At 54.3% G+C, this 25,493-nt stretch overlaps 19 non-coding genes and 15 pseudogenes across 19 annotated transcripts; all 34 read left to right on the top strand.

The window, feature by feature from the left end:
* Positions 1-124: 124 nt before the first annotated feature.
* LOC145338508 (U2 spliceosomal RNA) lies at positions 125-299 on the top strand (annotated as a pseudogene).
* A 215-nt stretch (positions 300-514) lies between these two features.
* Positions 515-602, top strand: LOC145338536 (U2 spliceosomal RNA; annotated as a pseudogene).
* Positions 603-2,619: 2,017 nt separating this feature from the next.
* Positions 2,620-2,792, top strand: LOC145338530 (U2 spliceosomal RNA; annotated as a pseudogene).
* Positions 2,793-3,007: 215 nt separating this feature from the next.
* LOC145338545 (U2 spliceosomal RNA) lies at positions 3,008-3,199 on the top strand. Its single transcript, XR_013885840.1, has one exon. It is a non-coding gene; the product is annotated as a U2 spliceosomal RNA (small nuclear RNA).
* A 215-nt stretch (positions 3,200-3,414) lies between these two features.
* On the top strand, positions 3,415-3,560 carry LOC145338555 (U2 spliceosomal RNA; annotated as a pseudogene).
* Positions 3,561-4,799: 1,239 nt separating this feature from the next.
* Positions 4,800-4,973, top strand: LOC145338510 (U2 spliceosomal RNA; annotated as a pseudogene).
* A 215-nt stretch (positions 4,974-5,188) lies between these two features.
* On the top strand, positions 5,189-5,380 carry LOC145338258 (U2 spliceosomal RNA). The gene has a single exon (XR_013885607.1). It is a non-coding gene; the product is annotated as a U2 spliceosomal RNA (small nuclear RNA).
* Positions 5,381-5,595: 215 nt separating this feature from the next.
* On the top strand, positions 5,596-5,754 carry LOC145338553 (U2 spliceosomal RNA; annotated as a pseudogene).
* A 654-nt stretch (positions 5,755-6,408) lies between these two features.
* On the top strand, positions 6,409-6,583 carry LOC145338509 (U2 spliceosomal RNA; annotated as a pseudogene).
* A 215-nt stretch (positions 6,584-6,798) lies between these two features.
* On the top strand, positions 6,799-6,886 carry LOC145338537 (U2 spliceosomal RNA; annotated as a pseudogene).
* A 2,017-nt stretch (positions 6,887-8,903) lies between these two features.
* On the top strand, positions 8,904-9,078 carry LOC145338527 (U2 spliceosomal RNA; annotated as a pseudogene).
* A 215-nt stretch (positions 9,079-9,293) lies between these two features.
* LOC145338558 (U2 spliceosomal RNA) lies at positions 9,294-9,485 on the top strand. Its single transcript, XR_013885842.1, has one exon. It is a non-coding gene; the product is annotated as a U2 spliceosomal RNA (small nuclear RNA).
* Positions 9,486-9,700: 215 nt separating this feature from the next.
* On the top strand, positions 9,701-9,846 carry LOC145338556 (U2 spliceosomal RNA; annotated as a pseudogene).
* Positions 9,847-11,085: 1,239 nt separating this feature from the next.
* LOC145338512 (U2 spliceosomal RNA) lies at positions 11,086-11,259 on the top strand (annotated as a pseudogene).
* A 215-nt stretch (positions 11,260-11,474) lies between these two features.
* On the top strand, positions 11,475-11,666 carry LOC145338569 (U2 spliceosomal RNA). Its single transcript, XR_013885843.1, has one exon. It is a non-coding gene; the product is annotated as a U2 spliceosomal RNA (small nuclear RNA).
* A 215-nt stretch (positions 11,667-11,881) lies between these two features.
* On the top strand, positions 11,882-12,073 carry LOC145338574 (U2 spliceosomal RNA). Its single transcript, XR_013885844.1, has one exon. It is a non-coding gene; the product is annotated as a U2 spliceosomal RNA (small nuclear RNA).
* A 215-nt stretch (positions 12,074-12,288) lies between these two features.
* On the top strand, positions 12,289-12,434 carry LOC145338573 (U2 spliceosomal RNA; annotated as a pseudogene).
* Positions 12,435-13,673: 1,239 nt separating this feature from the next.
* On the top strand, positions 13,674-13,847 carry LOC145338513 (U2 spliceosomal RNA; annotated as a pseudogene).
* A 215-nt stretch (positions 13,848-14,062) lies between these two features.
* On the top strand, positions 14,063-14,254 carry LOC145338575 (U2 spliceosomal RNA). Its single transcript, XR_013885845.1, has one exon. It is a non-coding gene; the product is annotated as a U2 spliceosomal RNA (small nuclear RNA).
* A 215-nt stretch (positions 14,255-14,469) lies between these two features.
* LOC145338577 (U2 spliceosomal RNA) lies at positions 14,470-14,661 on the top strand. The gene has a single exon (XR_013885846.1). It is a non-coding gene; the product is annotated as a U2 spliceosomal RNA (small nuclear RNA).
* A 215-nt stretch (positions 14,662-14,876) lies between these two features.
* On the top strand, positions 14,877-15,068 carry LOC145338098 (U2 spliceosomal RNA). Its single transcript, XR_013885448.1, has one exon. It is a non-coding gene; the product is annotated as a U2 spliceosomal RNA (small nuclear RNA).
* A 215-nt stretch (positions 15,069-15,283) lies between these two features.
* Positions 15,284-15,475, top strand: LOC145338099 (U2 spliceosomal RNA). The gene has a single exon (XR_013885449.1). It is a non-coding gene; the product is annotated as a U2 spliceosomal RNA (small nuclear RNA).
* Positions 15,476-15,690: 215 nt separating this feature from the next.
* On the top strand, positions 15,691-15,882 carry LOC145338100 (U2 spliceosomal RNA). Its single transcript, XR_013885450.1, has one exon. It is a non-coding gene; the product is annotated as a U2 spliceosomal RNA (small nuclear RNA).
* A 215-nt stretch (positions 15,883-16,097) lies between these two features.
* Positions 16,098-16,289, top strand: LOC145338359 (U2 spliceosomal RNA). The gene has a single exon (XR_013885705.1). It is a non-coding gene; the product is annotated as a U2 spliceosomal RNA (small nuclear RNA).
* Positions 16,290-16,504: 215 nt separating this feature from the next.
* Positions 16,505-16,696, top strand: LOC145338101 (U2 spliceosomal RNA). Its single transcript, XR_013885451.1, has one exon. It is a non-coding gene; the product is annotated as a U2 spliceosomal RNA (small nuclear RNA).
* A 215-nt stretch (positions 16,697-16,911) lies between these two features.
* LOC145338544 (U2 spliceosomal RNA) lies at positions 16,912-17,044 on the top strand (annotated as a pseudogene).
* Positions 17,045-22,358: 5,314 nt separating this feature from the next.
* LOC145338495 (U2 spliceosomal RNA) lies at positions 22,359-22,532 on the top strand (annotated as a pseudogene).
* Positions 22,533-22,747: 215 nt separating this feature from the next.
* Positions 22,748-22,939, top strand: LOC145338102 (U2 spliceosomal RNA). The gene has a single exon (XR_013885452.1). It is a non-coding gene; the product is annotated as a U2 spliceosomal RNA (small nuclear RNA).
* Positions 22,940-23,154: 215 nt separating this feature from the next.
* On the top strand, positions 23,155-23,346 carry LOC145338104 (U2 spliceosomal RNA). Its single transcript, XR_013885454.1, has one exon. It is a non-coding gene; the product is annotated as a U2 spliceosomal RNA (small nuclear RNA).
* A 215-nt stretch (positions 23,347-23,561) lies between these two features.
* LOC145338105 (U2 spliceosomal RNA) lies at positions 23,562-23,753 on the top strand. Its single transcript, XR_013885455.1, has one exon. It is a non-coding gene; the product is annotated as a U2 spliceosomal RNA (small nuclear RNA).
* A 215-nt stretch (positions 23,754-23,968) lies between these two features.
* LOC145338106 (U2 spliceosomal RNA) lies at positions 23,969-24,160 on the top strand. Its single transcript, XR_013885456.1, has one exon. It is a non-coding gene; the product is annotated as a U2 spliceosomal RNA (small nuclear RNA).
* A 215-nt stretch (positions 24,161-24,375) lies between these two features.
* Positions 24,376-24,567, top strand: LOC145338107 (U2 spliceosomal RNA). The gene has a single exon (XR_013885457.1). It is a non-coding gene; the product is annotated as a U2 spliceosomal RNA (small nuclear RNA).
* Positions 24,568-24,782: 215 nt separating this feature from the next.
* LOC145338108 (U2 spliceosomal RNA) lies at positions 24,783-24,974 on the top strand. The gene has a single exon (XR_013885458.1). It is a non-coding gene; the product is annotated as a U2 spliceosomal RNA (small nuclear RNA).
* A 215-nt stretch (positions 24,975-25,189) lies between these two features.
* On the top strand, positions 25,190-25,381 carry LOC145338260 (U2 spliceosomal RNA). Its single transcript, XR_013885609.1, has one exon. It is a non-coding gene; the product is annotated as a U2 spliceosomal RNA (small nuclear RNA).
* Positions 25,382-25,493: the final 112 nt, after the last annotated feature.

A 25,493-nucleotide genomic window follows, 5' to 3' on the forward strand; every position in this document is an offset into this window, starting at 1 on the left:
AAGTACTGAAATGTAGTCACTGTAGTTTTGGATGGATCTGCAAAAATGTTTTGATTCCGCATTGTTTTGCTACTCGAAGCCCTGTACACTGTAATAGATTACTTGAGATTTTTATGAATAAAGTATATTTTTGGAAAAAAAAAAATCTGTTCTTATCAGTTTAATATCTGATAGTTCCCCGATCTGGGGACCAAATATTAACCTGATTTTTGGAACAGGGCGCTGGGGAAAGGGGCTGGCTCCTACCACGCCACGCATCGACCTGGTCTTGCACTCTCTCCAGGAACGGTGCACTGACTCACAAGAGCATCAAAAACAGAACATGTGGCAGCACCTGCCTCCTGGCACAGCAGGTGTCGACGGCAGAGTAAAGGACGCACACGCTGAGCCCCCTGCTGCGCTGCGACGCTACTGCAGCACTCAGGCAGGCTGACGGTTTTTCTGTGGCCAGCAAGCGGCGCGTGAAAGCCAGTGGCTGAGGAAGGGAGGGGGGCCAGCTGGGAATTGACGGGCTATCGCTTCTCGGCCTTTTGGCTAAGATCAAGTGTAGTATCTGTTCTTATCAGCTGATAGCCTGGCGCTACTCAGGGATACGATCGCCTACGTGCAGGACAGGCAGGTGGATACGTGCCTCATCAGCCTCGACCAGGAGAAGGCGTTTGACAGAATATCGCACAGCTACATGATGGATGTGCTCTCCAAAATGGGTTTTGGGGAGGGAATCCGCAATTGGATCCGGCTGCTCTACACAGACATCAGTAGCGCAGTCTCAGTCAACGGGTGGGAAACAGATAGCTTCCAAATCAGGTCTGGAGTCAGACAGGGCTGCCCTCTCTCCTCCGTCCTTTTTGTGTGTTGCATTGAACCCTTTGCCCAGGCCCTCAGAAGCGACCCAGGCATCAAAGGGGTGACAATCCCAGGCAGCGGAGGCACGCAGGTCAAAGCCTCCCTGTACATGGATGACGTGGCTGTGTTCTGCTCGGACCCCTCGTCTGTCCGCAGGCTCCTCCAGGTCTGCGAGCAGTTCGAGCTGGCCTCGGGAGCCAAAGTCAACCAGGGAAAGAGCGAGGCCATGTTCTTTGGGAACTGGGCCGACAAATCCTTTGTCCCCTTCACCGTCAGGGCAGAGTACCTGAAGGTGCTGGGGATATGGTTCGGAGCGGCAGGGGCATGCATCAAAAACTGGGAGGAGCGCATCGCCAAAGCCAGGCAGAAACTCGGCTTGTGGGAGCAACGCTCGCTCTCCATAACAGGAAAAAACCTGGTGATCCGGTGCGAGTTGCTGTCCGTGTTGTTGTACGTGGCGCAGGTGTGGCCTATCCCCAAATCCTGCGCTGCAGCAGTGACGCAGGCCATCTTCAAATTTATCTGGAGATCAAAGATGGATCGCGTCCGGAGGGAGGCGATGCACAAATCTCCAGAGAACGGAGGGAAAGACATTCCCAACGCCGCCCTCATCCTGATGGCCACCTTTGTGTGCGGCTGCATCAAGCTGTGCGTAGATCCTCGGTACACCAACAGCAAGTGCCACTACTTTTTGAGGTTCTACCTGTCCCGAGTGTTGCGAAGGATGGGTCTGGCCACACTGCCGCGGAACGCTCCGAGTAGTTGGACCGTACCGCAGCACCTGTCCTTCGTGGAGAAATTTTTCCGCAAACACACCTTTGACCACAAGGCGATTAAGCAGTGGTCAGCGCGTAACGTCCTTGGGGCCCTGAGAGAAAAGGAGACGGCGGATCCTGTCGGATGGTTCCCTGAGCAGACTGTCAGTGTCATCTGGCAGAACGCCTCATCACCAGAACTGACAAACAAGCACCAAGATCTGGCTTGGCTGGTGGTGAGAAGGGCACTCCCCGTCAGATCCTTTATGCACGCTCGAGGTCTCAACATCACCGCACGCTGCCCTCGAAGCGGCTGCGGGGCTGACGAGACGGTCGCACACCTCCTTTGGGAATGTGCCTTTGCAAAGAAGGTCTGGAGTGAGATGCAGTGGTATTTGTCGCGGTTCGTCCCGAGCAGCTCGGTGACGCAGGACTCTGTGCTCTACGGGCTGTTTCCGGGAACGCACAACGAGACAAATATCAACTGCTGCTGGAAGGTCATCAACTCGGTGAAGGACGCACTTTGGTCCGCCCGAAACTTGCTGATCTTCCAGCTGAAAGAATTGTCCTCGACCGAGTGTTGCAGACTGGCACATTCCAAGGTCCAGGACTACGTGCTGAGGGACGGGCTGAAGCTTGGGGCAGCCGCCGCAAAGGCACAATGGGGAAAGGCCACGCTGTAAGGCCTTTTAACGGAGGCAGACCGAGGGCCCAGGAACTGCAGAATACCCTCGACCTGCGTAACTGTGTGCCAATCTGAGCACTAACGGCACACAGAAATTTTTTGAGCCGTGTATATAGTTTTTTAAGTATTGAAATGTAATCATTGTAATTAGTACAAATATGTAAATATGGAGACATGGACATAGTTTTTTTTTTAAGTACTGAAATGTTAAGTACTGAAATGTAGTCACTGTAGTTTTGGACAGATCTGCAAAAATGTTCTCATTCCGCATTGTTTTGCTACTCGAAGCCCTGTACATTGTAATAGTTTACTTGAGATTTTTATGAATAAAGTATATTTTTGAAAAAAAAAATCTGTTCTTATCAGTTTAATATCTGATAGTTCCCCGATCTGGGGACCAAATATTAACCTGATTTTTGGAACAGGGCGCTGGGGAAAGGGGCTCGCTCCTACCACGGCACGCATCGACCTGGTCTTGCACTCTCTCCAGGAACGGTGCACTGACTCACAAGAGCATCAAAAACAGAACATGTGGCAGCACCTGCCTCCTGGCACAGCAGGTGTCGACGGCAGAGTAAAGGACGCACACGCTGAGCCCCCTGCTGCGCTGCGACGCTACTGCAGCACTCAGGCAGGCTGACGGTTTTTCTGTGGCCAGCAAGCGGCGCGTGAAAGCCAGTGGCTGAGGAAGGGAGGGGGGCCAGCTGGGAATTGACGGGCTATCGCTTCTCGGCCTTTTGGCTAAGATCAAGTGTAGTATCTGTTCTTATCAGTTTAATATCTGATAGTTCCCCGATCTGGGGACCAAATATTAACCTGATTTTTGGAACAGGGCGCTGGGGAAAGGGGCTCGCTCCTACCACGCCACGCATCGACCTGGTCTTGCACTCTCTCCAGGAACGGTGCACTGACTCACAAGAGCATCAAAAACAGAACATGTGGCAGCACCTGCCTCCTGGCACAGCAGGTGTCGACGGCAGAGTAAAGGACGCACACGCTGAGCCCCCTGCTGCGCTGCGACGCTACTGCAGCACTCAGGCAGGCTGACGGTTTTTCTGTGGCCAGCAAGCGGCGCGTGAAAGCCAGTGGCTGAGGAAGGGAGGGGGGCCAGCTGGGAATTGACGGGCTATCGCTTCTCGGCCTTTTGGCTAAGATCAAGTGTAGTATCTGTTCTTATCAGTCCGTGTTGTTGTACGTGGCGCAGGTGTGGCCTATCCCCAAATCCTGCGCTGCAGCAGTGACGCAGGCCATCTTCAAATTTATCTGGAGATCAAAGATGGATCGCGTCCGGAGGGAGGCGATGCACAAATCTCCAGAGAACGGAGGGAAAGACATTCCCAACGCCGCCCTCATCCTGATGGCCACCTTTGTGTGCGGCTGCATCAAGCTGTGCGTAGATCCTCGGTACACCAACAGCAAGTGCCACTACTTTTTGAGGTTCTACCTGTCCCGATTGTTGCGAAGGATGGGTCTGGCCACACTGCCGCGGAACGCTCCGAGTAGTTGGACCGTCCCGCAGCACCTGTCCTTCGTGGAGAAATTTTTCCGCAAACACACCTTTGACCACAAGGCGATTAAGCAGTGGTCAGCGCGTAACGTCCTTGGGGCCCTGAGAGTAAAGGAGACGGCGGATCCTGTCGGATGGTTCCCTGAGCAGACTGTCAGTGTCATCTGGCAGAACGCCTCATCACCAGAACTGACAAACAAGCACCAAGATCTGGCTTGGCTGGTGGTGAGAAGGGCACTCCCCGTCAGATCCTTTATGCACGCTCCAGGTCTCAACATCACCGCACGCTGCCCTCGAAGCGGCTGCGGGGCTGACGAGACGGTCGCACACCTCCTTTGGGAATGTGCCTTTGCAAAGAAGGTCTGGAGTGAGATGCAGTGGTATTTGTCGCGGTTCGTCCCGAGCAGCTCGGTGACGCAGGACTCTGTGCTCTACGGGCTGTTTCCGGGAACGCACACCGAGACAAATATCAACTGCTGCTGGAAGGTCATCAACTCGGTGAAGGACGCACTTTGGTCCGCCCGAAACTTGCTGATCTTCCAGCTGAAAGAATTGTCCTCGACCGAGTGTTGCAGACTGGCACATTCCAAGATCCAGGACTACGTGCTGAGGGACGGGCTGAAGCTTGGGGCAGCCGCCGCAAAGGCACAATGGGGAAAGGCCACACTGTAAGGCCTTTTAACGGAGGCAGACCGAGGGCCCAGGAACTGCAGAATACCCTCGACCTGCGTAACTGTGTGCCAATCTGAGCACTAACGGCACACAGAAATTTTTTGAGCCGTGTATATAGTTGTTTAAGTATTGAAATGTAATCATTGTAATTAGTACAAATATGTAAATATGGAGACATGGACATAGTTTTTTTTTAAGTACTGAAATGTTAAGTACTGAAATGTAGTCACTGTAGTTTTGGACAGATCTGCAAAAATGTTTTCATTCCGCATTGTTTTGCTACTCGAAGCCCTGTACATTGTAATAGTTTACTTGAGATTTTTATGAATAAAGTATATTTTTGGAAAAAAAAAATCTGTTCTTATCAGTTTAATATCTGATAGTTCCCCGATCTGGGGACCAAATATTAACCTGATTTTTGGAACAGGGCGCTGGGGAAAGGGGCTGGCTCCTACCACGCCACGCATCGACCTGGTCTTGCACTCTCTCCAGGAACGGTGCACTGACTCACAAGAGCATCAAAAACAGAACATGTGGCAGCACCTGCCTCCTGGCACAGCAGGTGTCGACGGCAGAGTAAAGGACGCACACGCTGAGCCCCCTGCTGCGCTGCGACGCTACTGCAGCACTCAGGCAGGCTGACGGTTTTTCTGTGGCCAGCAAGCGGCGCGTGAAAGCCAGTGGCTGAGGAAGGGAGGGGGGCCAGCTGGGAATTGACGGGCTATCGCTTCTCGGCCTTTTGGCTAAGATCAAGTGTAGTATCTGTTCTTATCAGTTTAATATCTGATAGTTCCCCGATCTGGGGACCAAATATTAACCTGATTTTTGGAACAGGGCGCTGGGGAAAGGGGCTGGCTCCTACCACGCCACGCATCGACCTGGTCTTGCACTCTCTCCAGGAACGGTGCACTGACTCACAAGAGCATCAAAAACAGAACATGTGGCAGCACCTGCCTCCTGGCACAGCAGGTGTCGACGGCAGAGTAAAGGACGCACACGCTGAGCCCCCTGCTGCGCTGCGACGCTACTGCAGCACTCAGGCAGGCTGACGGTTTTTCTGTGGCCAGCAAGCGGCGCGTGAAAGCCAGTGGCTGAGGAAGGGAGGGGGGCCAGCTGGGAATTGACGGGCTATCGCTTCTCGGCCTTTTGGCTAAGATCAAGTGTAGTATCTGTTCTTATCAGTGAGAAGGGCACTCCCCGTCAGATCCTTTATGCACGCTCGAGGTCTCAACATCACCGCACGCTGCCCTCGAAGCGGCTGCGGGGCTGACGAGACGGTCGCACACCTCCTTCTGGAATGTGCCTTTGCAAAGAAGGTCTGGAGCGAGATGCAGTGGTATTTGTCGAGGTTCGTCCCGAGCAGCTCGGTGACGCAGGAGTCTGTGCTCTACGGGCTGTTTCCGGGAACGCACACCGAGACAAATATCAACTGCTGCTGGAAGGTCATCAACTCGGTGAAGGACGCACTTTGGTCCGTCCGAAACTTGCTGATCTTCCAGCTGAAAGAACTGTCCTCGACCGAGTGTTGCAGACTGGCACATTCCAAGGTCCAGGACTACGTGCTAAGGGACGGGCTGAAGCTTGGGGCAGCCGCCGCAAAGGCACAATGGGGAAAGGCCACACTGTAAGGCCTTTTAACGGAGGCAGACCGAGGGCCCAGGAACTGCAGAATACCCTCGACCTGCGTAACTGTGTGCCAATCTGAGCACTAACGGCACACAGTAATCTTTTAAGGCGTGTATATAGTTTTTAAGAATTCAAATGTAATCATGGTAATTAGTACAAATATGTAAATTTTGAGACATGGACATAGTTTTTTAAGTACTGAAATGTAGTCACTGTAGTTTTGGATGGATCTGCAAAAATGTTTTGATTCCGCATTGTTTTGCTACTCGAAGCCCTGTACACTGTAATAGATTACTTGAGATTTTTATGAATAAAGTATATTTTTGGAAAAAAAAAAATCTGTTCTTATCAGTTTAATATCTGATAGTTCCCCGATCTGGGGACCAAATATTAACCTGATTTTTGGAACAGGGCGCTGGGGAAAGGGGCTGGCTCCTACCACGCCACGCATCGACCTGGTCTTGCACTCTCTCCAGGAACGGTGCACTGACTCACAAGAGCATCAAAAACAGAACATGTGGCAGCACCTGCCTCCTGGCACAGCAGGTGTCGACGGCAGAGTAAAGGACGCACACGCTGAGCCCCCTGCTGCGCTGCGACGCTACTGCAGCACTCAGGCAGGCTGACGGTTTTTCTGTGGCCAGCAAGCGGCGCGTGAAAGCCAGTGGCTGAGGAAGGGAGGGGGGCCAGCTGGGAATTGACGGGCTATCGCTTCTCGGCCTTTTGGCTAAGATCAAGTGTAGTATCTGTTCTTATCAGCTGATAGCCTGGCGCTACTCAGGGATACGATCGCCTACGTGCAGGACAGGCAGGTGGATACGTGCCTCATCAGCCTCGACCAGGAGAAGGCGTTTGACAGAATATCGCACAGCTACATGATGGATGTGCTCTCCAAAATGGGTTTTGGGGAGGGAATCCGCAATTGGATCCGGCTGCTCTACACAGACATCAGTAGCGCAGTCTCAGTCAACGGGTGGGAAACAGATAGCTTCCAAATCAGGTCTGGAGTCAGACAGGGCTGCCCTCTCTCCTCCGTCCTTTTTGTGTGTTGCATTGAACCCTTTGCCCAGGCCCTCAGAAGCGACCCAGGCATCAAAGGGGTGACAATCCCAGGCAGCGGAGGCACGCAGGTCAAAGCCTCCCTGTACATGGATGACGTGGCTGTGTTCTGCTCGGACCCCTCGTCTGTCCGCAGGCTCCTCCAGGTCTGCGAGCAGTTCGAGCTGGCCTCGGGAGCCAAAGTCAACCAGGGAAAGAGCGAGGCCATGTTCTTTGGGAACTGGGCCGACAAATCCTTTGTCCCCTTCACCGTCAGGGCAGAGTACCTGAAGGTGCTGGGGATATGGTTCGGAGCGGCAGGGGCATGCATCAAAAACTGGGAGGAGCGCATCGCCAAAGCCAGGCAGAAACTCGGCTTGTGGGAGCAACGCTCGCTCTCCATAACAGGAAAAAACCTGGTGATCCGGTGCGAGTTGCTGTCCGTGTTGTTGTACGTGGCGCAGGTGTGGCCTATCCCCAAATCCTGCGCTGCAGCAGTGACGCAGGCCATCTTCAAATTTATCTGGAGATCAAAGATGGATCGCGTCCGGAGGGAGGCGATGCACAAATCTCCAGAGAACGGAGGGAAAGACATTCCCAACGCCGCCCTCATCCTGATGGCCACCTTTGTGTGCGGCTGCATCAAGCTGTGCGTAGATCCTCGGTACACCAACAGCAAGTGCCACTACTTTTTGAGGTTCTACCTGTCCCGAGTGTTGCGAAGGATGGGTCTGGCCACACTGCCGCGGAACGCTCCGAGTAGTTGGACCGTACCGCAGCACCTGTCCTTCGTGGAGAAATTTTTCCGCAAACACACCTTTGACCACAAGGCGATTAAGCAGTGGTCAGCGCGTAACGTCCTTGGGGCCCTGAGAGAAAAGGAGACGGCGGATCCTGTCGGATGGTTCCCTGAGCAGACTGTCAGTGTCATCTGGCAGAACGCCTCATCACCAGAACTGACAAACAAGCACCAAGATCTGGCTTGGCTGGTGGTGAGAAGGGCACTCCCCGTCAGATCCTTTATGCACGCTCGAGGTCTCAACATCACCGCACGCTGCCCTCGAAGCGGCTGCGGGGCTGACGAGACGGTCGCACACCTCCTTTGGGAATGTGCCTTTGCAAAGAAGGTCTGGAGTGAGATGCAGTGGTATTTGTCGCGGTTCGTCCCGAGCAGCTCGGTGACGCAGGACTCTGTGCTCTACGGGCTGTTTCCGGGAACGCACAACGAGACAAATATCAACTGCTGCTGGAAGGTCATCAACTCGGTGAAGGACGCACTTTGGTCCGCCCGAAACTTGCTGATCTTCCAGCTGAAAGAATTGTCCTCGACCGAGTGTTGCAGACTGGCACATTCCAAGGTCCAGGACTACGTGCTGAGGGACGGGCTGAAGCTTGGGGCAGCCGCCGCAAAGGCACAATGGGGAAAGGCCACGCTGTAAGGCCTTTTAACGGAGGCAGACCGAGGGCCCAGGAACTGCAGAATACCCTCGACCTGCGTAACTGTGTGCCAATCTGAGCACTAACGGCACACAGAAATTTTTTGAGCCGTGTATATAGTTTTTTAAGTATTGAAATGTAATCATTGTAATTAGTACAAATATGTAAATATGGAGACATGGACATAGTTTTTTTTTTAAGTACTGAAATGTTAAGTACTGAAATGTAGTCACTGTAGTTTTGGACAGATCTGCAAAAATGTTCTCATTCCGCATTGTTTTGCTACTCGAAGCCCTGTACATTGTAATAGTTTACTTGAGATTTTTATGAATAAAGTATATTTTTGAAAAAAAAAAAATCTGTTCTTATCAGTTTAATATCTGATAGTTCCCCGATCTGGGGACCAAATATTAACCTGATTTTTGGAACAGGGCGCTGGGGAAAGGGGCTCGCTCCTACCACGGCACGCATCGACCTGGTCTTGCACTCTCTCCAGGAACGGTGCACTGACTCACAAGAGCATCAAAAACAGAACATGTGGCAGCACCTGCCTCCTGGCACAGCAGGTGTCGACGGCAGAGTAAAGGACGCACACGCTGAGCCCCCTGCTGCGCTGCGACGCTACTGCAGCACTCAGGCAGGCTGACGGTTTTTCTGTGGCCAGCAAGCGGCGCGTGAAAGCCAGTGGCTGAGGAAGGGAGGGGGGCCAGCTGGGAATTGACGGGCTATCGCTTCTCGGCCTTTTGGCTAAGATCAAGTGTAGTATCTGTTCTTATCAGTTTAATATCTGATAGTTCCCCGATCTGGGGACCAAATATTAACCTGATTTTTGGAACAGGGCGCTGGGGAAAGGGGCTCGCTCCTACCACGCCACGCATCGACCTGGTCTTGCACTCTCTCCAGGAACGGTGCACTGACTCACAAGAGCATCAAAAACAGAACATGTGGCAGCACCTGCCTCCTGGCACAGCAGGTGTCGACGGCAGAGTAAAGGACGCACACGCTGAGCCCCCTGCTGCGCTGCGACGCTACTGCAGCACTCAGGCAGGCTGACGGTTTTTCTGTGGCCAGCAAGCGGCGCGTGAAAGCCAGTGGCTGAGGAAGGGAGGGGGGCCAGCTGGGAATTGACGGGCTATCGCTTCTCGGCCTTTTGGCTAAGATCAAGTGTAGTATCTGTTCTTATCAGTCCGTGTTGTTGTACGTGGCGCAGGTGTGGCCTATCCCCAAATCCTGCGCTGCAGCAGTGACGCAGGCCATCTTCAAATTTATCTGGAGATCAAAGATGGATCGCGTCCGGAGGGAGGCGATGCACAAATCTCCAGAGAACGGAGGGAAAGACATTCCCAACGCCGCCCTCATCCTGATGGCCACCTTTGTGTGCGGCTGCATCAAGCTGTGCGTAGATCCTCGGTACACCAACAGCAAGTGCCACTACTTTTTGAGGTTCTACCTGTCCCGAGTGTTGCGAAGGATGGGTCTGGCCACACTGCCGCGGAACGCTCCGAGTAGTTGGACCGTCCCGCAGCACCTGTCCTTCGTGGAGAAATTTTTCCGCAAACACACCTTTGACCACAAGGCGATTAAGCAGTGGTCAGCGCGTAACGTCCTTGGGGCCCTGAGAGTAAAGGAGACGGCGGATCCTGTCGGATGGTTCCCTGAGCAGACTGTCAGTGTCATCTGGCAGAACGCCTCATCACCAGAACTGACAAACAAGCACCAAGATCTGGCTTGGCTGGTGGTGAGAAGGGCACTCCCCGTCAGATCCTTTATGCACGCTCCAGGTCTCAACATCACCGCACGCTGCCCTCGAAGCGGCTGCGGGGCTGACGAGACGGTCGCACACCTCCTTTGGGAATGTGCCTTTGCAAAGAAGGTCTGGAGTGAGATGCAGTGGTATTTGTCGCGGTTCGTCCCGAGCAGCTCGGTGACGCAGGACTCTGTGCTCTACGGGCTGTTTCCGGGAACGCACACCGAGACAAATATCAACTGCTGCTGGAAGGTCATCAACTCGGTGAAGGACGCACTTTGGTCCGCCCGAAACTTGCTGATCTTCCAGCTGAAAGAATTGTCCTCGACCGAGTGTTGCAGACTGGCACATTCCAAGATCCAGGACTACGTGCTGAGGGACGGGCTGAAGCTTGGGGCAGCCGCCGCAAAGGCACAATGGGGAAAGGCCACACTGTAAGGCCTTTTAACGGAGGCAGACCGAGGGCCCAGGAACTGCAGAATACCCTCGACCTGCGTAACTGTGTGCCAATCTGAGCACTAACGGCACACAGAAATTTTTTGAGCCGTGTATATAGTTGTTTAAGTATTGAAATGTAATCATTGTAATTAGTACAAATATGTAAATATGGAGACATGGACATAGTTTTTTTTTAAGTACTGAAATGTTAAGTACTGAAATGTAGTCACTGTAGTTTTGGACAGATCTGCAAAAATGTTTTCATTCCGCATTGTTTTGCTACTCGAAGCCCTGTACATTGTAATAGTTTACTTGAGATTTTTATGAATAAAGTATATTTTTGGAAAAAAAAAATCTGTTCTTATCAGTTTAATATCTGATAGTTCCCCGATCTGGGGACCAAATATTAACCTGATTTTTGGAACAGGGCGCTGGGGAAAGGGGCTGGCTCCTACCACGCCACGCATCGACCTGGTCTTGCACTCTCTCCAGGAACGGTGCACTGACTCACAAGAGCATCAAAAACAGAACATGTGGCAGCACCTGCCTCCTGGCACAGCAGGTGTCGACGGCAGAGTAAAGGACGCACACGCTGAGCCCCCTGCTGCGCTGCGACGCTACTGCAGCACTCAGGCAGGCTGACGGTTTTTCTGTGGCCAGCAAGCGGCGCGTGAAAGCCAGTGGCTGAGGAAGGGAGGGGGGCCAGCTGGGAATTGACGGGCTATCGCTTCTCGGCCTTTTGGCTAAGATCAAGTGTAGTATCTGTTCTTATCAGTTTAATATCTGATAGTTCCCCGATCTGGGGACCAAATATTAACCTGATTTTTGGAACAGGGCGCTGGGGAAAGGGGCTCGCTCCTACCACGCCACGCATCGACCTGGTCTTGCACTCTCTCCAGGAACGGTGCACTGACTCACAAGAGCATCAAAAACAGAACATGTGGCAGCACCTGCCTCCTGGCACAGCAGGTGTCGACGGCAGAGTAAAGGACGCACACGCTGAGCCCCCTGCTGCGCTGCGACGCTACTGCAGCACTCAGGCAGGCTGACGGTTTTTCTGTGGCCAGCAAGCGGCGCGTGAAAGCCAGTGGCTGAGGAAGGGAGGGGGGCCAGCGGGGAATTGACGGGCTATCGCTTCTCGGCCTTTTGGCTAAGATCAAGTGTAGTATCTGTTCTTATCAGTTTAATATCTGATAGTTCCCCGATCTGGGGACCAAATATTAACCTGATTTTTGGAACAGGGCGCTGGGGAAAGGGGCTCGCTCCTACCACGCCACGCATCGACCTGGTCTTGCACTCTCTCCAGGAACGGTGCACTGACTCACAAGAGCATCAAAAACAGAACATGTGGCAGCACCTGCCTCCTGGCACAGCAGGTGTCGACGGCAGAGTAAAGGACGCACACGCTGAGCCCCCTGCTGCGCTGCGACGCTACTGCAGCACTCAGGCAGGCTGACGGTTTTTCTGTGGCCAGCAAGCGGCGCGTGAAAGCCAGTGGCTGAGGAAGGGAGGGGGGCCAGCTGGGAATTGACGGGCTATCGCTTCTCGGCCTTTTGGCTAAGGTCAAGTGTAGTATCTGTTCTTATCAGTCCGTGTTGTTGTACGTGGCGCAGGTGTGGCCTATCCCCAAATCCTGCGCTGCAGCAGTGACGCAGGCCATCTTCAAATTTATCTGGAGATCAAAGATGGATCGCGTCCGGAGGGAGGCGATGCACAAATCTCCAGAGAACGGAGGGAAAGACATTCCCAACGCCGCCCTCATCCTGATGGCCACCTTTGTGTGCGGCTGCATCAAGCTGTGCGTAGATCCTCGGTACACCAACAGCAAGTGCCACTACTTTTTGAGGTTCTACCTGTCCCGAGTGTTGCGAAGGATGGGTCTGGCCACACTGCCGCGGAACGCTCCGAGTAGTTGGACCGTCCCGCAGCACCTGTCCTTCGTGGAGAAATTTTTCCGCAAACACACCTTTGACCACAAGGCGATTAAGCAGTGGTCAGCGCGTAACGTCCTTGGGGCCCTGAGAGTAAAGGAGACGGCGGATCCTGTCGGATGGTTCCCTGAGCAGACTGTCAGTGTCATCTGGCAGAACGCCTCATCACCAGAACTGACAAACAAGCACCAAGATCTGGCTTGGCTGGTGGTGAGAAGGGCACTCCCCGTCAGATCCTTTATGCACGCTCGAGGTCTCAACATCACCGCACGCTGCCCTCGAAGCGGCTGCGGGGCTGACGAGACGGTCGCACACCTCCTTTGGGAATGTGCCTTTGCAAAGAAGGTCTGGAGTGAGATGCAGTGGTATTTGTCGCGGTTCGTCCCGAGCAGCTCGGTGACGCAGGACTCTGTGCTCTACGGGCTGTTTCCGGGAACGCACACCGAGACAAATATCAACTGCTGCTGGAAGGTCATCAACTCGGTGAAGGACGCACTTTGGTCCGCCCGAAACTTGCTGATCTTCCAGCTGAAAGAATTGTCCTCGACCGAGTGTTGCAGACTGGCACATTCCAAGGTCCAGGACTACGTGCTGAGGGACGGGCTGAAGCTTGGGGCAGCCGCCGCAAAGGCACAATGGGGAAAGGCCACACTGTAAGGCCTTTTAACGGAGGCAGACCGAGGGCCCAGGAACTGCAGAATACCCTCGACCTGCGTAACTGTGTGCCAATCTGAGCACTAACGGCACACAGAAATTTTTTGAGCCGTGTATATAGTTGTTTAAGTATTGAAATGTAATCATTGTAATTAGTACAAATATGTAAATATGGAGACATGGACATAGTTTTTTTTTAAGTACTGAAATGTTAAGTACTGAAATGTAGTCACTGTAGTTTTGGACAGATCTGCAAAAATGTTTTCATTCCGCATTGTTTTGCTACTCGAAGCCCTGTACATTGTAATAGTTTACTTGAGATTTTTATGAATAAAGTATATTTTTGGAAAAAAAAAATCTGTTCTTATCAGTTTAATATCTGATAGTTCCCCGATCTGGGGACCAAATATTAACCTGATTTTTGGAACAGGGCGCTGGGGAAAGGGGCTGGCTCCTACCACGCCACGCATCGACCTGGTCTTGCACTCTCTCCAGGAACGGTGCACTGACTCACAAGAGCATCAAAAACAGAACATGTGGCAGCACCTGCCTCCTGGCACAGCAGGTGTCGACGGCAGAGTAAAGGACGCACACGCTGAGCCCCCTGCTGCGCTGCGACGCTACTGCAGCACTCAGGCAGGCTGACGGTTTTTCTGTGGCCAGCAAGCGGCGCGTGAAAGCCAGTGGCTGAGGAAGGGAGGGGGGCCAGCTGGGAATTGACGGGCTATCGCTTCTCGGCCTTTTGGCTAAGATCAAGTGTAGTATCTGTTCTTATCAGTTTAATATCTGATAGTTCCCCGATCTGGGGACCAAATATTAACCTGATTTTTGGAACAGGGCGCTGGGGAAAGGGGCTCGCTCCTACCACGCCACGCATCGACCTGGTCTTGCACTCTCTCCAGGAACGGTGCACTGACTCACAAGAGCATCAAAAACAGAACATGTGGCAGCACCTGCCTCCTGGCACAGCAGGTGTCGACGGCAGAGTAAAGGACGCACACGCTGAGCCCCCTGCTGCGCTGCGACGCTACTGCAGCACTCAGGCAGGCTGACGGTTTTTCTGTGGCCAGCAAGCGGCGCGTGAAAGCCAGTGGCTGAGGAAGGGAGGGGGGCCAGCTGGGAATTGACGGGCTATCGCTTCTCGGCCTTTTGGCTAAGATCAAGTGTAGTATCTGTTCTTATCAGTTTAATATCTGATAGTTCCCCGATCTGGGGACCAAATATTAACCTGATTTTTGGAACAGGGCGCTGGGGAAAGGGGCTCGCTCCTACCACGCCACGCATCGACCTGGTCTTGCACTCTCTCCAGGAACGGTGCACTGACTCACAAGAGCATCAAAAACAGAACATGTGGCAGCACCTGCCTCCTGGCACAGCAGGTGTCGACGGCAGAGTAAAGGACGCACACGCTGAGCCCCCTGCTGCGCTGCGACGCTACTGCAGCACTCAGGCAGGCTGACGGTTTTTCTGTGGCCAGCAAGCGGCGCGTGAAAGCCAGTGGCTGAGGAAGGGAGGGGGGCCAGCTGGGAATTGACGGGCTATCGCTTCTCGGCCTTTTGGCTAAGATCAAGTGTAGTATCTGTTCTTATCAGTTTAATATCTGATAGTTCCCCGATCTGGGGACCAAATATTAACCTGATTTTTGGAACAGGGCGCTGGGGAAAGGGGCTCGCTCCTACCACGCCACGCATCGACCTGGTCTTGCACTCTCTCCAGGAACGGTGCACTGACTCACAAGAGCATCAAAAACAGAACATGTGGCAGCACCTGCCTCCTGGCACAGCAGGTGTCGACGGCAGAGTAAAGGACGCACACGCTGAGCCCCCTGCTTCGCTGCGACGCTACTGCCGCACTCAGGCAGGCTGACGGTTTTTCTGTGGCCAGCAAGCGGCGCGTGAAAGCCAGTGGCTGAGGAAGGGAGGGGGGCCAGCTGGGAATTGACGGGCTATCGCTTCTCGGCCTTTTGGCTAAGATCAAGTGTAGTATCTGTTCTTATCAGTTTAATATCTGATAGTTCCCCGATCTGGGGACCAAATATTAACCTGATTTTTGGAACAGGGCGCTGGGGAAAGGGGCTCGCTCCTACCACGCCACGCATCGACCTGGTCTTGCACTCTCTCCAGGAACGGTGCACTGACTCACAAGAGCATCAAAAACAGAACATGTGGCAGCACCTGCCTCCTGGCACAGCAGGTGTCGACGGCAGAGTAAAGGACGCACACGCTGAGCCCCCTGCTGCGCTGCGACGCTACTGCAGCACTCAGGCAGGCTGACGGTTTTTCTGTGGCCAGCAAGCGGCGCGTGAAAGCCAGTGGCTGAGGAAGGGAGGGGGGCCAGCTGGGAATTGACGGGCTATCGCTTCTCGGCCTTTTGGCTAAGATCAAGTGTAGTATCTGTTCTTATCAGTTTAATATCTGATAGTTCCCCGATCTGGGGACCAAATATTAACCTGATTTTTGGAACAGGGCGCTGGGGAAAGGGGCTCGCTCCTACCACGCCACGCATCGACCTGGTCTTGCACTCTCTCCAGGAACGGTGCACTGACTCACAAGAGCATCAAAAACAGAACATGTGGCAGCACCTGCCTCCTGGCACAGCAGGTGTCGACGGCAGAGTAAAGGACGCACACGCTGAGCCCCCTGCTGCGCTGCGACGCTACTGCAGCACTCAGGCAGGCTGACGGTTTTTCTGTGGCCAGCAAGCGGCGCGTGAAAGCCAGTGGCTGAGGAAGGGAGGGGGGCCAGCTGGGAATTGACGGGCTATCGCTTCTCGGCTTTTTGGCTAAGATCAAGTGTAGTATCTGTTCTTATCAGTTTAATATCTGATAGTTCCCCGATCTGGGGACCAAATATTAACCTGATTTTTGGAACAGGGCGCTGGGGAAAGGGGCTCGCTCCTACCACGCCACGCATCGACCTGGTCTTGCACTCTCTCCAGGAACGGTGCACTGACTCACAAGAGCATCAAAAACAGAACATGTGGCAGCACCTGCCTCCTGGCACAGCAGGTGTCGACGGCAGAGTAAAGGACGCACACGCTGAGCCCCCTGCTGCGCTGCGACGCTACTGCAGCACTCAGGCAGGCTGACGGTTTTTCTGTGGCCAGCAAGCGGCGCGTGAAAGCCAGTGGCTGAGGAAGGGAGGGGGGCCAGCTGGGAATTGACGGGCTATCGCTTCTCGGCCTTTTGGCTAAGATCAAGTGTAGTATCTGTTCTTATCAGTTTAATATCTGATAGTTCCCCGATCTGGGGACCAAATATTAACCTGATTTTTGGAACAGGGCGCTGGGGAAAGGGGCTCGCTCCTACCACGCCACGCATCGACCTGGTCTTGCACTCTCTCCAGGAACGGTGCACTGACTCACAAGAGCATCAAAAACAGAACATGTGGCAGCACCTGCGTCCTGGCACAGCAGGTGTCGACGGCAGAGTAAAGGACGCACACGCTGAGCCCCCTGCTGCGCTGCGACGCTACTGCAGCACTCAGGCAGGCTGACGGTTTTTCTGTGGCCAGCAAGCGGCGCGTGAAAGCCAGTGGCTGAGGAAGGGAGGGGGGCCAGCTGGGAATTGACGGGCTATCGCTTCTCGGCCTTTTGGCTAAGATCAAGTGTAGTATCTGTTCTTATCAGTTTAGAGGTGTCTCCTCGAAGGGGATTGCCACCGGTGGAAACCTAACGGTGCCAACTAAGCCGGTTGAGCGTCCACCCCTTCAGGATTGGGACAGTTGCTCGGGTGTACTCCATACAAACTGACTGGCCTCGGACTGAGAGCCGTTCTCACTGTCTACAAGCGATCTTAGCCTGAGGCTCGAATTTCGCAAAGAGCTATCGGATCTCGATGGGCGTTGTGGAAGCAGGCGTCAGACGATCGGGAGAAGACCGTCTGCAACACTTGAGCTCTGCTGCTATTGGTGAACCTTAATGCTGGTTTCAAGCCTCTGGCTTGGACCTAACGCCGGTACAGAACGACTCAGTGTCACTGAGCTATGGCTGCAGCTACATCGAAAGCTACAGGCCAAGGACTGCCCAACACCATCCGGGTGAAGGCTTCAGGGGGAGACTCGCCCGTGGGCCGAGACTTCGTCGTGAAGAAGGTACTGTTTGAGTGCTGCGGATTCCAGGCAGCAGACGTCTACGGTGTGGCTGAATACAGCAACCAGCCCTACGTGGACGTCAGCTTCAGGAGCCTGTCAGGATGCCTCAAGTTCCTGAAAGCCCTCAAGGAGAAAGGCAAAGAGGGGCCCCTCTCCATCCTGACGGCGGAGCCCCTGTTCACCGTGCCGTCCCAGAGGAACCGGGTTATCACGTTCCAAATGTATAACCCCTACGTCCCTGCGGCTGATGTGCTGACGTTCCTCTCCAGGTACGTGGAGGTGAAGGGTGAGAGCGCGGATGTGATGGACAAGTACGGAATCTGGACCTGTAAGAGACAGGTGAGAGTAACTCTCAGGACTGACCCCAACGGAGACCTCCTGCACCCGCCCTCCAATTTTGCCATCGGGGGGAATCGAGGCTTCCTGTACTACGCGGGACAGCCTCGAGTGTGCCGAATCTGCGGCAAAACCGGCCATTTTGCCGCGAGCTGCAGCACCACCTTCTGCAGAAACTGCTTGAAGGAGGGGCACGCGACAAAGGACTGCAGCGACAGCAAATGTTGCAACCTGTGTGGGGAGGCTGGCCACGTCTACAGAGCCTGCCCCAAGCGAAAGGCCACTTACGCCCAGATCACCGGAGGCGGAGTGAAGAAGGCAAGCGTCCGTGCCACCTCAGAGGGACAGACGACCGGTCCAGAAGCAGGCCCGGAAAAGGCTTCGGAAGGACGAGCGGACCCCCCAGTGCAGCAGGAGGACGCATCGTCAGCACCACCAGCAGAGGGCGCCGAAGCCATGGAACAGGAGAGCTCGGAGCTCGAAAGCCCCTGGCTGAAAGTCAAATCCAGCAGAAAGGTACGGAAAAGGAAATCCGTGGCAGCGAGACCCCTCAACGGTGACGAGAGAAAAGCTGCCAGACGACGACAGAACCTCAAGAGGCTCTTTTCAAAAGCGACGAAGAATCCACAGGTGACGGGGAGGACCGAGGCCATCGCAGCAGCAGCAGACCATCCAGACGGCCACATGACTCCCACGATGTCACCCAGTCGCCGACGAGGATTTGAGGCAGGTTCGGACGGATATATCAGCCCTGCCGCCCTGCAGAACTTCGTCAGCACCACAGGAATGCGGAACCGGGTGCATGCTGACTGACGGACATGTAAGAACTGCCAAATCTTTTTGTACTTTAAAAATGTCTTTTAAGTTTGCCTCAGTAAATGTACGCAGTGTCAAAGATGGGTTGAGATGTGCGTCCACATTATCCTACCTGGCCTACGTCAAAGCCGACCTGCTGTTCCTGCAGGAGTGTGGGATCCCTCACCTCAGCAGCTACAGGCGCTGGTCGAGTGCGTGGTCCCACGGACCGTCCATCTGGTCAGGTGGGAACGACTGCCGTTCCTCGGGCCTCGGCATCCTGCTGCGGGGAGGTGGCTTCACCATCTCCGAAGTTAGGGAGGTGGTGGGGGGACGCCTTCTCGTAGCAGACGTCACGTACAAAAACTGCCCTCTCAGGCTGATTAATGTGTATGCCCCTGCCGCCAGAACCGAGCGGCTGGCGGTTTTTGAGCAGCTGCCACAGCTGCTCACCACCTCCAGGCCGGTCATTCTGGGTGGGGACTTCAATTGTATCCTAGACAAGGCCGACCGATCCAGCAGGGCTGAAAACAAACTGGACGCTACGTCCAGAGCCCTGCTGGAGACGGTCAAAGATGCCAAGCTGCTCGACGTCTTCAGCAACCCAGCAGACGGAGGGCAGCGCAGGTACACGTGGTCGCGGCCGGACGGGTCGGTTCGCTCCAGAATCGACTTTATGTTTGTGTCCCGCGCGCTCACGGTCAGGCCCACCGACGTCAGGCCGGTGTTCTTTTCTGACCACTGCCTCCTGCTGGCCGACTGTCAGCTGGAGGCAAACCAGAAAGTGGGCAGGGGGTTCTGGAAGCTGAATGTAGAACTGTTGACCCCAGAGAACCTCGAGGAACTCAAGAGGGATTACCACGGTTGGAGGACCGTCAAACCCTTCTTTGAGTCTCCATCGCTCTGGTGGGAAACCATCAAAGGCAACATCAAAAGGTTCTTCATTCGCAAAGGGGTTCAGAAGGCCAGGGAGAGACGGCGGGACATGTCCCGACTCCAGAAAAGCATGCAGGAACTGCTCCAACTGCAGTCGATGGGGGTCGATGTCAAGGAGGAGCTCCAGGAGGTGAAGAGCCAGCAAGCCTCGCTCTTTGCCTCGGAGGCCGCCAAGGTCATCTTCCGGTCCAGGGTCCGCTCCGTGGAGCAGGACGAAAAGTGCTCACGCTTCTTCTTCCAGAAGGTGCACAGAGAAACCTCTGTGATCAGCAGCCTGAAGGAAGAGGACGGCTCAGTGGGGTCATCGCAGTCTGACATTCTGAGGATCTGCAAATCCTTCTATGCCGGACTGTATGACCTGAAGCCGACAGACAGCACGGCCTCCCAGTCTTTCCTGTCGTCTATCACGCAGGTCTTAGACGACGGTGAGCGGGACAGCCTGGAGAGACCGGTATCTCTGGAAGAGCTGACCAAGGCCGTCGAGTCCTTGCAGAAGGGTAAAACTCCCGGAAGCGACGGCTTACCGGCGGAGTTTTACTCGGCGTTGTGGGACTTGACGGGCCCGGACCTCCTGGAAGTATACGAGAGTATGCTTCTGGAGGGCAGGATGTCAGAATCCATGAGGAAAGGCATCATTACCCTCATCTACAAGCAGAAGGGGGAGAGGGAAGAAATTCGGAATTGGCGACCCATTTCACTATTGAACGTGGATTACAAAATTCTGGCCAAGGTCATCGCCAACCGGGTCAAGTCTGCTCTGGGGTCAGTAATCCATCCTGATCAAACCTGTGCTGTACCCGGCAGGAAGATCTCTGATAGCCTGGCGCTACTCAGGGATACGATCGCCTACGTGCAGGACAGGCAGGTGGATACGTGCCTCATCAGCCTCGACCAGGAGAAGGCGTTTGACAGAATATCGCACAGCTACATGATGGATGTGCTCTCCAAAATGGGTTTTGGGGAGGGAATACGCAATTGGATCCGGCTGCTCTACACAGACATCAGTAGCGCAGTCTCAGTCAACGGGTGGGAAACAGATAGCTTCCAAATCAGGTCTGGAGTCAGACAGGGCTGCCCTCTCTCCTCCGTCCTTTTTGTGTGTTGCATTGAACCCTTTGCCCAGGCCCTCAGAAGCGACCCAGGCATCAAAGGGGTGACAATCCCAGGCAGCGGAGGCACGCAGGTCAAAGCCTCCCTGTACATGGATGACGTGGCTGTGTTCTGCTCGGACCCCTCGTCTGTTCGCAGGCTCCTCCAGGTCTGCGAGCAGTTCGAGCTGGCCTCGGGAGCCAAAGTCAACCAGGGAAAGAGCGAGGCCATGTTCTTTGGGAACTGGGCCGACAAATCCTTTGTCCCCTTCACCGTCAGGGCAGAGTACCTGAAGGTGCTGGGGATATGCTTCGGAGCGGCAGGGGCATGCATCAAAAACTGGGAGGAGCGCATCGCGAAAGCCAGGCAGAAACTGGGCTTGTGGGAGAATCGCTCGCTCTCCATAACAGGGAAAAACCTGGTGATCCGGTGCGAGTTGCTGTCCGTGTTGTTGTACGTGGCGCAGGTGTGGCCTATCCCCAAATCCTGCGCTGCAGCAGTGACGCAGGCCATCTTCAAATTTATCTGGAGATCAAAGATGGATCGCGTCCGGAGGGAGGCGATGCACAAATCTCCAGAGAACGGAGGGAAAGACATTCCCAACGCCGCCCTCATCCTGATGGCCACCTTTGTGTGCGGCTGCATCAAGCTGTGCGTAGATCCTCGGTACACCAACAGCAAGTGCCACTACTTTTTGAGGTTCTACCTGTCCCGAGTGTTGCGAAGGATGGGTCTGGCCACACTGCCGCGGAACGCTCCGAGTAGTTGGACCGTCCCGCAGCACCTGTCCTTCGTGGAGAAATTTTTCCGCAAACACACCTTTGACCACAAGGCGATTAAGCAGTGGTCAGCGCGTAACGTCCTTGGGGCCCTGAGAGTAAAGGAGACGGCGGATCCTGTCGGATGGTTCCCTGAGCAGACTGTCAGTGTCATCTGGCAGAACGCCTCATCACCAGAACTGACAAACAAGCACCAAGATCTGGCTTGGCTGGTGGTGAGAAGGGCACTCCCCGTCAGATCCTTTATGCACGCTCGAGGTCTCAACATCACCGCACGCTGCCCTCGAAGCGGCTGCGGGGCTGACGAGACGGTCGCACACCTCCTTTGGGAATGTGCCTCTGCAAAGAAGGTCTGGAGCGAGATGCAGTGGTATTTGTCGCGGTTCGTCCCGAGCAGCTCGGTGACGCAGGACTCTGTGCTCTACGGGCTGTTTCCGGGAACGCACACCGAGACAAATATCAACTGCTGCTGGAAGGTCATCAACTCGGTGAAGGACGCACTTTGGTCCGCCCGAAACTTGCTGATCTTCCAGCTGAAAGAATTGTCCTCGACCGAGTGTTGCAGACTGGCACATTCCAAGGTCCAGGACTACGTGCTGAGGGACGGGCTGAAGCTTGGGGCAGCCGCCGCAAAGGCACAATGGGGAAAGGCCACGCTGTAAGGCCTTTTAACGGAGGCAGACCGAGGGCCCAGGAACTGCAGAATACCCTCGACCTGCGTAACTGTGTGCCAATCTGAGCACTAACGGCACACAGAAATTTTTTGAGCCGTGTATATAGTTTTTTAAGTATTGAAATGTAATCATTGTAATTAGTACAAATATGTAAATATGGAGACATGGACATAGTTTTTTTTTAAGTACTGAAATGTTAAGTACTGAAATGTAGTCACTGTAGTTTTGGACAGATCTGCAAAAATGTTTTCATTCCGCATTGTTTTGCTACTCGAAGCCCTGTACATTGTAATAGTTTACTTGAGATTTTTATGAATAAAGTATATTTTTGAAAAAAAAAAATCTGTTCTTATCAGTTTAATATCTGATAGTTCCCCGATCTGGGGACCAAATATTAACCTGATTTTTGGAACAGGGCGCTGGGGAAAGGGGCTCGCTCCTACCACGCCACGCATCGACCTGGTCTTGCACTCTCTCCAGGAACGGTGCACTGACTCACAAGAGCATCAAAAACAGAACATGTGGCAGCACCTGCCTCCTGGCACAGCAGGTGTCGACGGCAGAGTAAAGGACGCACACGCTGAGCCCCCTGCTGCGCTGCGACGCTACTGCAGCACTCAGGCAGGCTGACGGTTTTTCTGTGGCCAGCAAGCGGCGCGTGAAAGCCAGTGGCTGAGGAAGGGAGGGGGGCCAGCTGGGAATTGACGGGCTATCGCTTCTCGGCCTTTTGGCTAAGATCAAGTGTAGTATCTGTTCTTATCAGTTTAATATCTGATAGTTCCCCGATCTGGGGACCAAATATTAACCTGATTTTTGGAACAGGGCGCTGGGGAAAGGGGCTCGCTCCTACCACGCCACGCATCGACCTGGTCTTGCACTCTCTCCAGGAACGGTGCACTGACTCACAAGAGCATCAAAAACAGAACATGTGGCAGCACCTGCCTCCTGGCACAGCAGGTGTCGACGGCAGAGTAAAGGACGCACACGCTGAGCCCCCTGCTGCGCTGCGACGCTACTGCAGCACTCAGGCAGGCTGACGGTTTTTCTGTGGCCAGCAAGCGGCGCGTGAAAGCCAGTGGCTGAGGAAGGGAGGGGGGCCAGCTGGGAATTGACGGGCTATCGCTTCTCGGCCTTTTGGCTAAGATCAAGTGTAGTATCTGTTCTTATCAGTTTAATATCTGATAGTTCCCCGATCTGGGGACCAAATATTAACCTGATTTTTGGAACAGGGCGCTGGGGAAAGGGGCTCGCTCCTACCACGCCACGCATCGACCTGGTCTTGCACTCTCTCCAGGAACGGTGCACTGACTCACAAGAGCATCAAAAACAGAACATGTGGCAGCACCTGCCTCCTGGCACAGCAGGTGTCGACGGCAGAGTAAAGGACGCACACGCTGAGCCCCCTGCTGCGCTGCGACGCTACTGCAGCACTCAGGCAGGCTGACGGTTTTTCTGTGGCCAGCAAGCGGCGCGTGAAAGCCAGTGGCTGAGGAAGGGAGGGGGGCCAGCTGGGAATTGACGGGCTATCGCTTCTCGGCCTTTTGGCTAAGATCAAGTGTAGTATCTGTTCTTATCAGTTTAATATCTGATAGTTCCCCGATCTGGGGACCAAATATTAACCTGATTTTTGGAACAGGGCGCTGGGGAAAGGGGCTCGCTCCTACCACGCCACGCATCGACCTGGTCTTGCACTCTCTCCAGGAACGGTGCACTGACTCACAAGAGCATCAAAAACAGAACATGTGGCAGCACCTGCCTCCTGGCACAGCAGGTGTCGACGGCAGAGTAAAGGACGCACACGCTGAGCCCCCTGCTGCGCTGCGACGCTACTGCAGCACTCAGGCAGGCTGACGGTTTTTCTGTGGCCAGCAAGCGGCGCGTGAAAGCCAGTGGCTGAGGAAGGGAGGGGGGCCAGCTGGGAATTGACGGGCTATCGCTTCTCGGCCTTTTGGCTAAGATCAAGTGTAGTATCTGTTCTTATCAGTTTAATATCTGATAGTTCCCCGATCTGGGGACCAAATATTAACCTGATTTTTGGAACAGGGCGCTGGGGAAAGGGGCTCGCTCCTACCACGCCACGCATCGACCTGGTCTTGCACTCTCTCCAGGAACGGTGCACTGACTCACAAGAGCATCAAAAACAGAACATGTGGCAGCACCTGCCTCCTGGCACAGCAGGTGTCGACGGCAGAGTAAAGGACGCACACGCTGAGCCCCCTGCTGCGCTGCGACGCTACTGCAGCACTCAGGCAGGCTGACGGTTTTTCTGTGGCCAGCAAGCGGCGCGTGAAAGCCAGTGGCTGAGGAAGGGAGGGGGGCCAGCTGGGAATTGACGGGCTATCGCTTCTCGGCCTTTTGGCTAAGATCAAGTGTAGTATCTGTTCTTATCAGTTTAATATCTGATAGTTCCCCGATCTGGGGACCAAATATTAACCTGATTTTTGGAACAGGGCGCTGGGGAAAGGGGCTCGCTCCTACCACGCCACGCATCGACCTGGTCTTGCACTCTCTCCAGGAACGGTGCACTGACTCACAAGAGCATCAAAAACAGAACATGTGGCAGCACCTGCCTACTGGCACCGCAGGTGTCGACGGCAGAGTAAAGGACGCACACGCTGAGCCCCCTGCTGCGCTGCGACGCTACTGCAGCACTCAGGCAGGCTGACGGTTTTTCTGTGGCCAGCAAGCGGCGCGTGAAAGCCAGTGGCTGAGGAAGGGAGGGGGGCCAGCGGGGAATTGACGGGCTATCGCTTCTCGGCCTTTTGGCTAAGATCAAGTGTAGTATCTGTTCTTATCAGTTTAATATCTGATAGTTCCCCGATCTGGGGACCAAATATTAACCTGATTTTTGGAACAGGGCGCTGGGGAAAGGGGCTCGCTCCTACCACGCCACGCATCGACCTGGTCTTGCACTCTCTCCAGGAACGGTGCACTGACTCACAAGAGCATCAAAAACAGAACATGTGGCAGCACCTGCCTACTGGCACCGCAGGTGTCGACGGCAGAGTAAAGGACGCACACGCTGAGCCCCCTGCTGCGCTGCGACGCTACTGCAGCACTCAGGCAGGCTGACGGTTTTTCTGTGGCCAGCAAGCGGCGCGTGAAAGCCAGTGGCTGAGGAAGGGAGGGGGGCCAGCGGGGAATTGACGGGCTATCGCTTCTCGGCCTTTTGGCTAAGATCAAGTGTAGTATCTGTTCTTATCAGTTTAATATCTGATAGTTCCCCGATCTGGGGACCAAATATTAACCTGATTTTTGGAACAGGGCGCTGGGGAAAGGGGCTGGCTCCTACCACGCCACGCATCGACCTGGTCTTGCACTCTCTCCAGGAACGGTGCACTGACTCACAAGAGCATCAAAAACAGAACATGTGGCAGCACCTGCCTCCTGGCACAGCAGGTGTCGACGGCAGAGTAAAGGACGCACACGCTGAGCCCCCTGCTGCGCTGCGACGCTA

The sequence above is a fragment of the Carcharhinus amblyrhynchos genome, unplaced genomic scaffold, assembly GCF_965287045.1.
Source record: "Carcharhinus amblyrhynchos unplaced genomic scaffold, sCarAmb.v2.hapA scaffold_98, whole genome shotgun sequence".
NCBI classification, from domain to species: domain Eukaryota; kingdom Metazoa; phylum Chordata; class Chondrichthyes; order Carcharhiniformes; family Carcharhinidae; genus Carcharhinus; species Carcharhinus amblyrhynchos.